The following is a 12,215-nucleotide window of genomic DNA, read 5'->3' as shown; positions in this document are numbered from 1 at the left end:
AGGAATATCCGCTTGGAAGCCATAGGACTGTACAACCACACTTCGGATCTGCTCTCCAGATACTTGGCTCTCTGCTGTTTGCCACTAATGGTAAAAAAAAACACAGCTTGAAAATCACATGACTTTTTGAAACTGTATTCCAAGACCAGTCAGACTTCTCTAACAAAGCACAATTACACAACTTTCCTACAGCACTGGAAAGAAGACGCCACACACATCAACAGATTTAAATAACACCAAATGACAAGCTTGCATATTTATTGCACTACTTCTAAAATTGCCAAAGGAAAGTACATGGGATACAGTAAGTTAAGTGCATCGTTATAATAATTTTGCAAAGCTGGCATAGTGTATATTTTTCAACCTTAGTGGTAAATACTGAATACCTCACTCAACACATCCTGCCTACGCTATTCACTTTGCTATGTACAAAACAGCATTCATATTAAGTAGTCTGAGGAAAGAAATGCAAGAGGATATATATATAATTTTTTTTTTACAAAAAAAAAACCACAATGACAAAAAGAGAGCAATTAGTAAGACCAGAACATGCTGGTTCAATAGGTCCCAATATCGAGGGAGAATGGAAGACCAAAAGAAAACTAACGTGGGCTTTCAAGTTGGTTATTATCATATTAGAATATTTAACAATATAAAAAAAGGGAAGCAAAGACAAAACTGCAAATACTGACATAACTTCGATGTTTTAAATCTCTAGCTAGGGTGGCAGGTAGCCTAGTGGTTAAGAGCATTGGACCAGTAACTGAAAGGTTGCTGGTTTGATTCCCCGAGCCAACTAGGTGAAAAATCTGTCAATGTGCCCTTGAGCAAGGCCCATAACCCTAGTTGTCTAAAAAAAATGTTTTGCTAAAATTAAAAAGCTTTTGGGTTTTAGTTTGTTTAATAAAAAGGTTCTCAGTCAACAATTAATTTACTAAATAATTCAAAGACAATGAAAAAAATATATATATATTTTTAAACTGAGATCACTTTATGAAACATGTGCGCCCTGTTTGGAAAATGGTTTTCCAAAACAAGATCATATGCATCATGCGATTTCAGTCTCACGTTAACATTATATAAATCACACATGACTCACTATAGCATTAAGTCATATCAAGCTGGTGAAGAAAAGTTGAAACCCTGAACCCAAACCCTAACAGGCTGGGCCTTAACACACATTAAAGTGTGTTCATTCATTTTATAATTTAACTATCAAGTTCTCTCAAGTGCCATTTTCTAAAAAATAACCTTTACGTTTCAGTGTTTACTTATGCTGAACTTGGAACGGATATCTGACATTAACATTCTGTGCCGTCTATATGTGACAATTTCATTACTCACAAGTGTGCAAAATCTCTTAGATCTGTTAAACACAAACACGTTAGGGGAAAAACGCACTCTTGGTTTCAAGATTGTCTGTCAATCAGAACATGAACAGAAAATGTAGACATTCTCTGAAAAGTGACTTGTGCTGGGTACTACCAGATACAATGTATCCCTTTGATTGCACATCTCAGTTTTAAAGGGTAACTAGTGTTAACGATTGCAGTTTTGTGATTGCTCCGATCAACATGGTGTATCCTCAAATTCTCACCTAAACCCCCCCCCCTTTAGTAAAACATTACCATGAAAAAAGTTGATATTTTCCTTAAATCCAATGAGAAAGCCGCACAGAAAACGACAGGGAAAATACAAAGCCAATCCAGACCAAGTTACAACAACCAGACGTCAAAGAACCAACCCCTTCCTTAAATCAGAACATGAAAGTAAAAAATAGAACCCGTCTCAGCTACCTTTCCAAGGAGCAGATTAAAGTCCAAAATAGCACCAATCATCAGTGTCTCAGTTCCGTGGCAGCATCTCACTCACTTACCACAAGGAAACAATGCATTTCTACTATATCTACTTCTATACATCACAGCGTACATGACTGTGTCTACACGTGGTTTTATACTAGCTAGCAACGTAAACATTCAAAATCTAAAATTCTACATAAAAAATAAGAAACATTTAAAAACAAAAAATGAACTACAAAGCATTTAGTAGTCTAAAATGGAAAAAGGGCGGGACTCTTAGCCTCAGTAAATACTTTAGAGCATGTAAATATTTGAGTTTTGAGTATGAGCATAGAGATGAATTTAAGAGCTAAAGGGTGTGAATCACCTAAAGAGCTGAAGGGTGTGAATCACCTAAAGAGCTGAAGGGTGTGAATCACCTAAAGAGCTGAAGGGTGTGAATCACCTAAAGAGCTGAAGGGTGTGAATCACCTAAAGAGCTGAAGGGTGTGAATCACCTAAAGAGTTGAAGGGTGTGAATCACCTAAAGAGTTGAAGGGTGTGAATCACCTAAAGAGCTGAAGGATTAGGACTATTAGAGGTTAAATATCAAACCCAATGTTTGAATGGTTATGCTTCGAGGTGGAACCACTCCCCTTCAAGAGTTAAACTCTGAATTGTTCGAAAAAGACTCGGAAAGAATTTCACTGTTAGTCTACACCTGCAGTTCATGAAGCATGTCACAAATAAACATTTGATTAGATACATTTTTTTTTAAGTGTGTTTGTACAGGCAATGATAAGTCTAGGCCTAACTACATAGTGTGTTAATTAAGCAGAGATCAATGCTGATGAGTGTGTGAGGTGAACAGAGCAGATAGAACTGAATGATTGTTAAACCATGCATAGAGGATCCAGCTGCTGTTTGAACTGTGTTCTGTGGAAGAGTGGATGACATGCTGCTGCCTGTCAGTTACTGTACTCAGCCCAAAAAAGGGGCCACCTGTAGAGTTTGAAAACGCAGACGTTGGGTCTCTGCTAGCCTGGTTCCAGATCTGTTTGCGCCATCTTGCCGATGTCATGGAAGACAGCACAAACAGATCTAGGAACCAGGCTAGGTCTCAGATGTAGGAGACTCTGCTCAAATCGGCCAGGTATCGGTGTTATTCAATTTCTTTGTGTCTTTTCCTCTCCTTCCCGAAATACAAACATATCGTCAAGGCTTAGAGTCCCTTACAGGCTACTGTATATCGAACATGTTAATAAATCACAGATAAGACAGAGACGGTATGAAACTTCAGAGTCATCATGATCTCATCTATATCCCCCCACATACTACAAAAAAACAAACAAGAAAAAACATGTTTACAAAAAAATATGAAACTAAAATATACATAATTCATTTTTCCATTTGTTCTTTACGGTGAGAGTGTGGTGTTTCTCCCAGGAAGGAAGGGTGAGTTGTTTCGTTGCTGCTCCCCTTTTGTCTGACTGGCAGTGACTTGCAGTCTTCTCTAAGAAAGGCAAATGTTAATTCAACGTTTCAGACATGATATATTGACTGTACATGTGGACACTGTGTTGAGACTTGCCAAAAGGCTTTTCAATTACAAATTCAAGAAGCATCTGTAAATGCAGCTATACCGTAAGTAGAGATTTGGGGGTCGGACAACATAATACTAAGAAACCTTAACCATAATTTAGCCTAGTTTCTCAGCATGTACAGTTAAACTCGGACGTTTACATACACCTTAGCCAAATACATTTAAACTCAGTTTCACAATTCCTGACATTTAATCCTCATCAAAACTCCATAGAAATCCACAAATTTCTTGTTAACAAACTATAGTTTTGCCTATCTACGTTGTGCATGACAAGCAATTTTCCCAACAATTTACATACACTTCCGACTTCAACTGTATATCAGCTGCTATTATTAGCTAATGACATCTTTACAGCCCAATAAATACTACAATAGCCCTGCACTGTCCTTCATTAAGGGACTTGGCTGTCTGACATAATTATGACTCAAAAGTTCTTACCTCAGGGGATTCATCGTAGCCTGTGTTTACTTCAGTTTGAGGGTTAAGCTGATACCTAAGACCAAGAGAGACAAACATGAAATACAACTGTTTGATGAATGAACAGGAGTTAGTCTGTATTACAGTACCAGGCTACCTGTTTAAAGGTAGCCTAGGCCAGGCTACCTGTTTAAAGCATAAAGACTGTCCTTTCCACTTCCCCGACTGCAGCTTGGAGCGCATCCAGGCCGCACCAGTCAAACGAGGTCAAATTTACCCCCCAGTGTAGGTCCACCGTACTGAGCCTGCCTCGACCCCTACAGGCAGCATTGAGCTAGCATAGACTTACAGGATACAGACAGGATCCTGCTTGAGACACGGCCCTACAGAGTCTGTAGACACAGCTCCAGCACATTGACCTATAACCCCAGCACTGTTCCACTAGCACAACAGTCGGGAAGAAGGGAGGTAGCCTAGCCAGATATTTTAGCAAGCTGAGCAGCCTAGAAGGATCTTAGAGACACACCTCTACAAAGTACAGACAGGAACAGCTCTCTAGCTCGAGTCCTGCTCTACATCACAGTCAGGAGGGAGGGAGGTAGCCTTGCAGGGTCAGTGCTGCATCGGCACCATGGACTTACATTAGCCAGAGCACTGTTCAATGCTGAGCAGCAGTGACGATACTGTACCGGCTAAAGCTGTGATTGGAATACAACTACCGGTATACTGCTGCTGCGCACTCTGATTGGATAAGGGAAGGCACACTTGTATCATTACAGCATCTAAATTGGTGCTGGTTTAGTGTGATGCGGTTATAGGTTCATTCCACAATTGGTTAGATTAGGAAATGATGTGACCCTTATAAAACTTGGCATGGATTGTTTAAGATGCATGTTGGCAATACTCCTCCCCTTTAGACTTGACACAGATACATTATAACATTGAGAAAATTATGATTAAACATAGCTACATAACTTGCAACACACATCAAAGCAATATCCTATTAGCTATGTGACAAAATGCAGATTTTAATTATGAAAATCAGTGAGGTTGGAATGTGTAAGGGCTGCATCATATCTTACCTTGATTATCTGCCAAATCAGCTTTGCTACTGCATGCATAGTTTGGCAGCTGGGCAAGTGTGGGACTCTAAGAGATTAAAAAATAAAAAATAAAATAAAAAGAATGTCATGCATTTTTCGTTTTAAATGAGCTCGGCATGGCCAATGATTCTTGGGCGTGTTAAGATTTGATTTAAGATTATTGCTCCATTTCTCTGTTATACTAATCTATTATGAGCTTTTAGCTGATCAGTGGGCAACAGCCAACCCCCCTACCAAGATGGGCCGACCCGGTTTTCTGTTAGGTCGAGGTCACGCAAACTCACATTCAAAGTCAAACGCGGCATCAGCTAACACGGAACCCAAACCAGCTGTGTGCGTTCGCCATCGTGCATAAATGTATTTTGTACCCCTACACCGAATGCGATCACGACACGCAGGTTAAAATATCAAAACAAACTCTGAACCAATAACATTAATTTGGGGACAGGTCGAAAAGCATTAAACATGTATGGAAATTTAGCTAGTTAGCTTGCACTTGCTAGCTAATTTGTCCTATTTAGCTAGCTTGCTGTTGCTAGCTAATTTGTCCTGGGATATAAACATTGAGTTGTTATTTTACCTGAAATGCACAAGGTCCTCTACTCCACCAATTAATCCACACATAAAATGGTCAACTGAATCGTTTCTAGTCATCTCTCCTCCTTCCAGGCTTTTTCATCTTTGAACTTATATGGTGATTGGCATCTAAACTTTCATAGTATTACCACGACGACCTGCAAAACAGTTCATCTTTCAATCACCCACGTGGGTATAACCAATGAGGAGATGGCACGTGGGTACCTGCTTCTATAAACCAATGAGGATGGGAGAGGCAGGACTTGAAGCGCGATTGGTGTCAGAAATAGGAATGACATCTATTTTAGCCCTTGGCAACGCAGATGCTCGTTGGTGCGCGCGAGAAGTGCGGGTGTAATAATTGAATAACATGTATTTCTACATTTATTTTGCAACGCTCGCACACGCGACGCGAGCGGTGTTGTCAGCCAATAAGAGTCCTGTTCTGACTCACACCAATAAAGTGAACAGGCTACGTTGTTCAAACTGTTGGGGACAGACAGGATGGTGTATTCATAACAGTTCAACTGTTCTACCTTCTTAGCAAGCAAATAGATCCAAATTGGTTTAAAATATAAAGACTAGCTGGCTACTTACTAGCAGTGGGCTTGTGCTTGAAAGATTGTTTATGAGACTTGCGCTAAATTTTCTATAATGCCTGCTACAAGAAGTTGGTTATTAGTGGATGTGCATGGTTCTGGTTACATTTGTAACAAAAAGCGCATTTTCATAGACAGACTTGAAAGCTAAGTCAGTAATTATTGCAAAAAAGCAAGTTAAACAATGTTTTTATAAAATAAATAATTAGTGGGTTTTATGTTTGAAGGCTGATATTTAACCTAGCTGTAATTTTACAAGCCCTGAATCATAATTTGATTATTCCCGACCATTTGAAATGCAGTGTATTGACCTTTAAATTGTGCAACAAAGCTTAGGCAGAAAGTTAATCGCCCCCAAAACCATGTAGATAAGACTTTAAGGCCTTATCGCCCAGCCCTTCTTGATGTTGGGGAGGTGCTGGAGATGATGAATATATAGGTGAACATTTTTGCTAATTCCCTTTAATGTCGAGTTACCACTTCTTCAAATGAATTAGCCTATGATATTAGCTAGTGCACATAACATGTATATAATTAATCTCTAATAATATATATATATATATTTAAAAAACAGAAATTCTGCAGTCCTATTTTGACAGTGCAATAGCATAAAATCAATGACCATCACTGGATCAGGTTGCACCTGAAAGTAACTTGAATCATGCATTCTTGGACACGTTAGAAGAAACAACTTATCTCCTGAATACCTCATTAGTCTCAATAGCACCATGAATTACTTTCTTTGATGATTACTCATGATTTGGTTCTGGTGCAACCAACTGTCATTTAAATGATCAACTGGATGGTTGGAGCCCTGAATGCTGTTAGGCTGACCGCTGTGGTATATCATACCTTATATATTTACTGCTTTAATTACACTGGTAAGCAGTTTTTAATAGCAATAAGGCACCTCGGGGGTTTGTGGCATATGGCCAATATACCACTGCTAAGGGCTGTATCCCGGCACTCCACGCTGCGTTGTGCATAAGAACAGCCCGTAGCCGCGGTATATTGACCATATACCACACCCCCTTGGGCGTTATTGCTTAAGTCATTAATTAGCTTGGCTTTTATTACATTATAAGGCTTAAGCAGACAGGCAGGGTTTCCGTTAGTTAAATATGGAGCCAGACATTTGACCTGCAGCATTTTAATTCACCGGGCATTTGAGAAATGCATTGGGTGCGTAAACTGATTAAGGTATCCACCCACTGTGCTCTGAATGATAGAAACCACATTTAGATTATGGTTAGTCATATGAGCAGAACATGCAAGTCGAGGACGCAACGATGTGTGGTACTTCTTACCAAATTATGATGCGAACTTTGAAGATTTTTGAATAACTGTCCACATTTACTTTTTCCCCAGCCAACAAGAGTAACGAACAGCAAAATCACTAGCCTTTATCAATCTACTTTCCGCCATATTAGAAAAGTTGACCTATTATATTGGTCAGCTTATCGCGAAATAACTAGACTATTCCAAACAGACGTTGGGACAGCTGTGGGAAGATAGATCCCAAATTCATACAACCAGCAGGCCTAACCAGCAGGCCTGGGCAATATACAAAAAAGAAGCAATGAGTCTGATGCAACAGATCAAAACATTAAGCTTAAAATGTTAAACTAATTTCTTCACATTATATGCGCAGCACTGCACACAAGGCAGTAGGCTACGCGCAAATGTTAACAGGAAAACACCCTTGTTAAAAGCGCACCGCACTTGAGAGCGGTTTTATGTTGACAGATGAAAATATCTGTTAGACATTTAGAAAATGGAGAGATCTAATATACAAAAACTAGCATGGGTTGCTATATGACTAGGATTGTGCCTTTGGCTACTGGGCAATGAAAGAAAGTTTATATAAAATAATTGCCTCCATCGATATGGTCTGATTTTGGCTAAAACAAATAAGTAGATGTTTGCTAAATGCATACTGCCTCCAGCTTATTGCAAAGTGGTGTGTGACGTGCTGATGAAGCATGCCCTTTGTTGCCTATGCATTTGCAGATTTTTCGCTAAAGGGCTCTGTACGCATGTGATAAATAAGATACATAATGAATATACTGTATATACACACACACCAATTTAATTCCACTAAATTATGCAAATTAACCAATAGACCGATAAGCATTACCAGTCAAATGTATTTCGATCGACTGGTATTTCCATCAATGAATAGGCTGAAAAGCATTATTTTGCTTTGGAATAGTTTCTTCTGGACAATTGGCAGGTGCCAATTTTATTTAGCGGCTTTTCTATTTATTTATTTATTTCATCTGCCAAAAGCCGCCTATTGCCGGCTAACGAAACCCTGAGACAAAGAACAAGAAAAAGCAGTGTGTGATGAGAGACAACACACCAGGGTTGAAAACAAAATGGCTAGAACAGAGTTACAGCGCTAAGCTGTATCTCTAGTGGTGTGTTTACATTTATTTTAAACATGAGCTGGTTGAAAACGAGGAACATGTCTCGCCAGTCACTGGTACCGAAATGGTTGAGAAACGCGGCACTAGTTGTGTCAGCACTAATGTCTGTGTCTAAGTAGGGTGTGTATGGGGCTTGAGTAGGCAACGTGCACAGTGATGTGGATAAAATGCCAGGGCCGAATTCTTGTACCAGTCTGCTACATCATTAAAAAAGTGTGATGCATGCATGCAGTCAATGACAGTCAGTGTACATAAAATAAGCCGCATCTCAATGCACAGTAATGTGCCATACCAGTCAGAGCTTATCAAATGCATTTGTGCAGCAAGCAGACAAAGCATGACTCCATCGGTCTTTGTGTCCAAATATAGATCCATGCAATCCCCGAATTAGCAGCTGCCTAGATACCAAATGAAAATAGCAATGCTGCTGCGTAAGCGTACCACATGCCGGATTCTATGGGTTGAAAGTATAATCTAAAGCCCTCATGTTAAACTCTGGACATCGAAGCCAGTTTCATTGCTTATTTCTTCCATTTTTTTCCCCCCACTAGGTGGGCGCAATCCATTATCAGATAGAACAGAAAACTAGCAGGCCCAGAACCTCGTAGGATAAATGGAACACCCCTGGTCTAAAGGATAGTTTGCGTCAAGCAAATTGTAGTGGTTTTATTAGCCTCTCATACACAGTGGTTACTATAGTGTAGCTAATGTTAGCTTGCTAGATTAGCACACCGTCTACGGCTGAAACTGATAGCGGTGGCTCGCGCTGTATGACAGTGCAGCACAAATTCCATGCCAGTTTGGCAACTCGCTAGTTAACCCACATCGTTAGATTCGCTAACTAACACAGAACAGACCATTATAATTCGATGTAGCTACTTACGGACTGAAGCCCCGTTCCACTAGCAAATTCTCGTTCGCTAGCAGGGGCTGGGCTAGCTCGCGCTGCTGAAGTTCCAATTTTACTGCAACAGTGTTGCATTCGCGTAGGTATAAAATGGCATGCAAACTTGCGGGGAGAGAACCCCATACAAGACTGCCTTAACAAAACTGCCACCGTCTTTAACTAGCTACCTAGCTATATTGTATAACAATTAGCTAATTCTGACGGTTGTTGGCCCGGGGCCAGGCCCCCCATTACAGCCAGACTGCTCCGTGCCTCGGCAGTCCGCAGTAACTCAAGGTCCCCCTCTGTCTGGGAGCCAGTTTCTCCTATCAGAGCGAAGGCCAGCGGAGCCAACCTCTAAACATTGAGGGGATTCAATTATTTGGCCCGTGTTACTCCGGTGGGAGGAGTTGAATTGGGTGAAAAGTGATTGCATTCGTTATGGAACTGGGTTTCCTCCCGGGTTTGAGCCATGGTTATACGTGGTCTGTGGTTGTAAGGACATTTGGATGTACTGCCTAAAACAACATTGCAGGCAGCTTATGGTAGAGAAAGGAACATTCAATTCTCTGGCAACAGCTCTGGTGGACATTCCTGAGGTCAGCATGACAATTGCACGCTCCCTCAAAACTCGAGATATCTGTGGCATTGTCTTGTGTGACAAAACTGCACATTTTAAAGTGGCCTTGTATTGTCCCCAGCACAAGGTGTACCTGTGTAATGATCATGCTGTTTAATCAGCTTCTTGATATGTCACACCTGTTAGGTGGATGGATTATCTTGGCAAAGGAGAAATGCTCACTAACAGGGATGTATGCAAATTTGTGCACAAGAACAATATGCTTTTTATGTGTATGGACATTTTCTGGGATCATTTCATTTTAGCTCATGAAACATGGGACTAACACTTTACATGTTGGGTTTATATTTTTGTTCAGTGTATTTCATGGAAAAGTGATGCATGTTTCTGAACAATACAATGCACCATGCTGCCTTGTTGACAACATGACCGAGTGGCGCAGAAAACTCTTCGATTTGAGAAGGGCACTCCAGAAGTCGCTCCTCCCTCACTGCTTTTGGCCGTCATGTCACAGGCCATAGACCGGTGCACCGCGGTTCAGTTTAATCGAACTCACTCAGTGGGTGCAACTCGATCTAGTTTGCAGCACATATGACACCTGCATGCAATGGGTGGTGGCTGCAGATACCACTGATCTGGTTTCCCTTAAACATCCACTATCAAGGGAAGCTCTACTACTTCTTACATGCAGGATAATGCAGTAGTTTGGGGGTGCAGGGGGAAAAAATGTGCCTGCACTGAAGAGGTCTATATTTGTCTTCTAATACAGGGCTAGTAAAGGCCCATTGCACTACTTTTGTTAATACATTCAAACTAAATGTTTTTGAGTGTTTACCAGCATTTGTAACTTCAGTCTAATAATTATCTGTACAAAAGTTAATCTGGTAATACTTGTGGAATTTATAAATACTTGCTTGACATGTTTTCCAATTTCTTGAAATACTTTGCAAATGCAACTTACTTCTACGTGAACTTAAATCCTCTATTCATTCCTTTTTAGTTGACCCTGTTATCCAGAGTATTTTACATTAGGGAGTGCAAACATTTGCATAGTACTTACTTTTCTCTCATGTTATTTGATCAAGAAAAATATTACATTTTAAGTGGATGTTTTGTGCCTTTGCCCATAACTTTGCACCTTTTGATGTAAATGTTTGAGGACAGAATTTTGTACTTTCTGGATTCCATTAGAATGACAATCACAGATAAACAATCAGGGCAACAACTCGTACTATTTCAACTACTGAATCCTGCAAGATACTGTTCTTAAATGATACAACTACCATTCTTGCCAAAGTAGAGATTTTAATATATATATTTTTTTGCCCGTGCTACAAACGTCTATATTATTCCGTTAATACTAGTAAAGGCTCACAGTATAACTCCCCCCCCCCCCCAATTGTTGTATTTTTTTTCTCTTCTGATTTTTCAGGGGGTGCTGCAGCACCCTCAGCTATGGGATACATTATTCCCATATTCCCTATATTTGGACTTAATTGGCTCCTGGGTGGGTGTAATGCACACAATTTGCCATTTTACAATTGCTTGTTCATAATCAGAGACAGACAGTGATGAGTTTATACTGGCTTAAATCATTGATTGGCAAGTGATGCACAGTAGAAGAGGCTGGTGGGAGGGGCTATAAGAGGACAAACTCATTGTAATGGCTGGATTGGAATCAATGGAATGGTACCAAACACATGGAAACCACACATTTTACTCTGTTCCATTGATTCCATTCCAGCCATAACAATGAGCCTGTCTTCCTATATCTCCTCCCCCCAGCATTTTCTGATGCAGTGTTTCCATTTTTTTTTTATCTAGGCAGGATGGAAACGGTTGGAAACCCCCTGATTAATTCAATAGCAGAGTCTATAAAAGTGAATAACCCTATCCGTATTCAATATGGACCAACAGAAGAGGGGCACTGCCTGTGAGAGGGTGGAATATTTATGTAGTGAGGTCACCTAGCAACCCCTACGATCTCCCTGCCTCTCTATGCTGCCTGGGAATGAAACATCTGCACATTCCTCCCCCATCCCCCCTATGCACACATGCACACACAGCAAAAACATATTTCCATTGCACTTTAAAGGCTTTTGAGATGTGCTCTCGACTTCTGCTGAGCCTAACTAAGATATCTGCACAATGTGTTTTTGAATAACTTTGTTACAGATTTCTTATGTTGCCATAAGGTTCTGCTGCATAGCTGGACTGCAAAAAAGCAGTCATAATTGTACAGCT

General features: G+C 40.3%; 1 long non-coding RNA gene across 1 annotated transcript; it reads right to left on the bottom strand.

The window, feature by feature from the left end:
• Positions 1 to 225: 225 nt before the first annotated feature.
• On the bottom strand, positions 226 to 9,748 carry LOC129818801 (uncharacterized). The gene is made up of 4 exons (XR_008753979.1): positions 9,389 to 9,748; positions 4,881 to 4,947; positions 3,820 to 3,874; positions 226 to 3,291 (listed from the first exon to the last, which is right to left on the bottom strand). It is a non-coding gene; the product is annotated as an uncharacterized LOC129818801 (long non-coding RNA).
• Between the last annotated feature and the right edge of the window lie 2,467 nt (positions 9,749 to 12,215).

Source organism: Salvelinus fontinalis, chromosome 21 (genome assembly GCF_029448725.1).
Source record: "Salvelinus fontinalis isolate EN_2023a chromosome 21, ASM2944872v1, whole genome shotgun sequence".
In the NCBI taxonomy this organism is placed as follows: Eukaryota; Metazoa; Chordata; class Actinopteri; order Salmoniformes; family Salmonidae; genus Salvelinus; species Salvelinus fontinalis.
The sequence above is the reverse complement of the archived record's forward strand: the minus strand, read 5'-3'. Positions and strand labels throughout refer to the sequence as shown.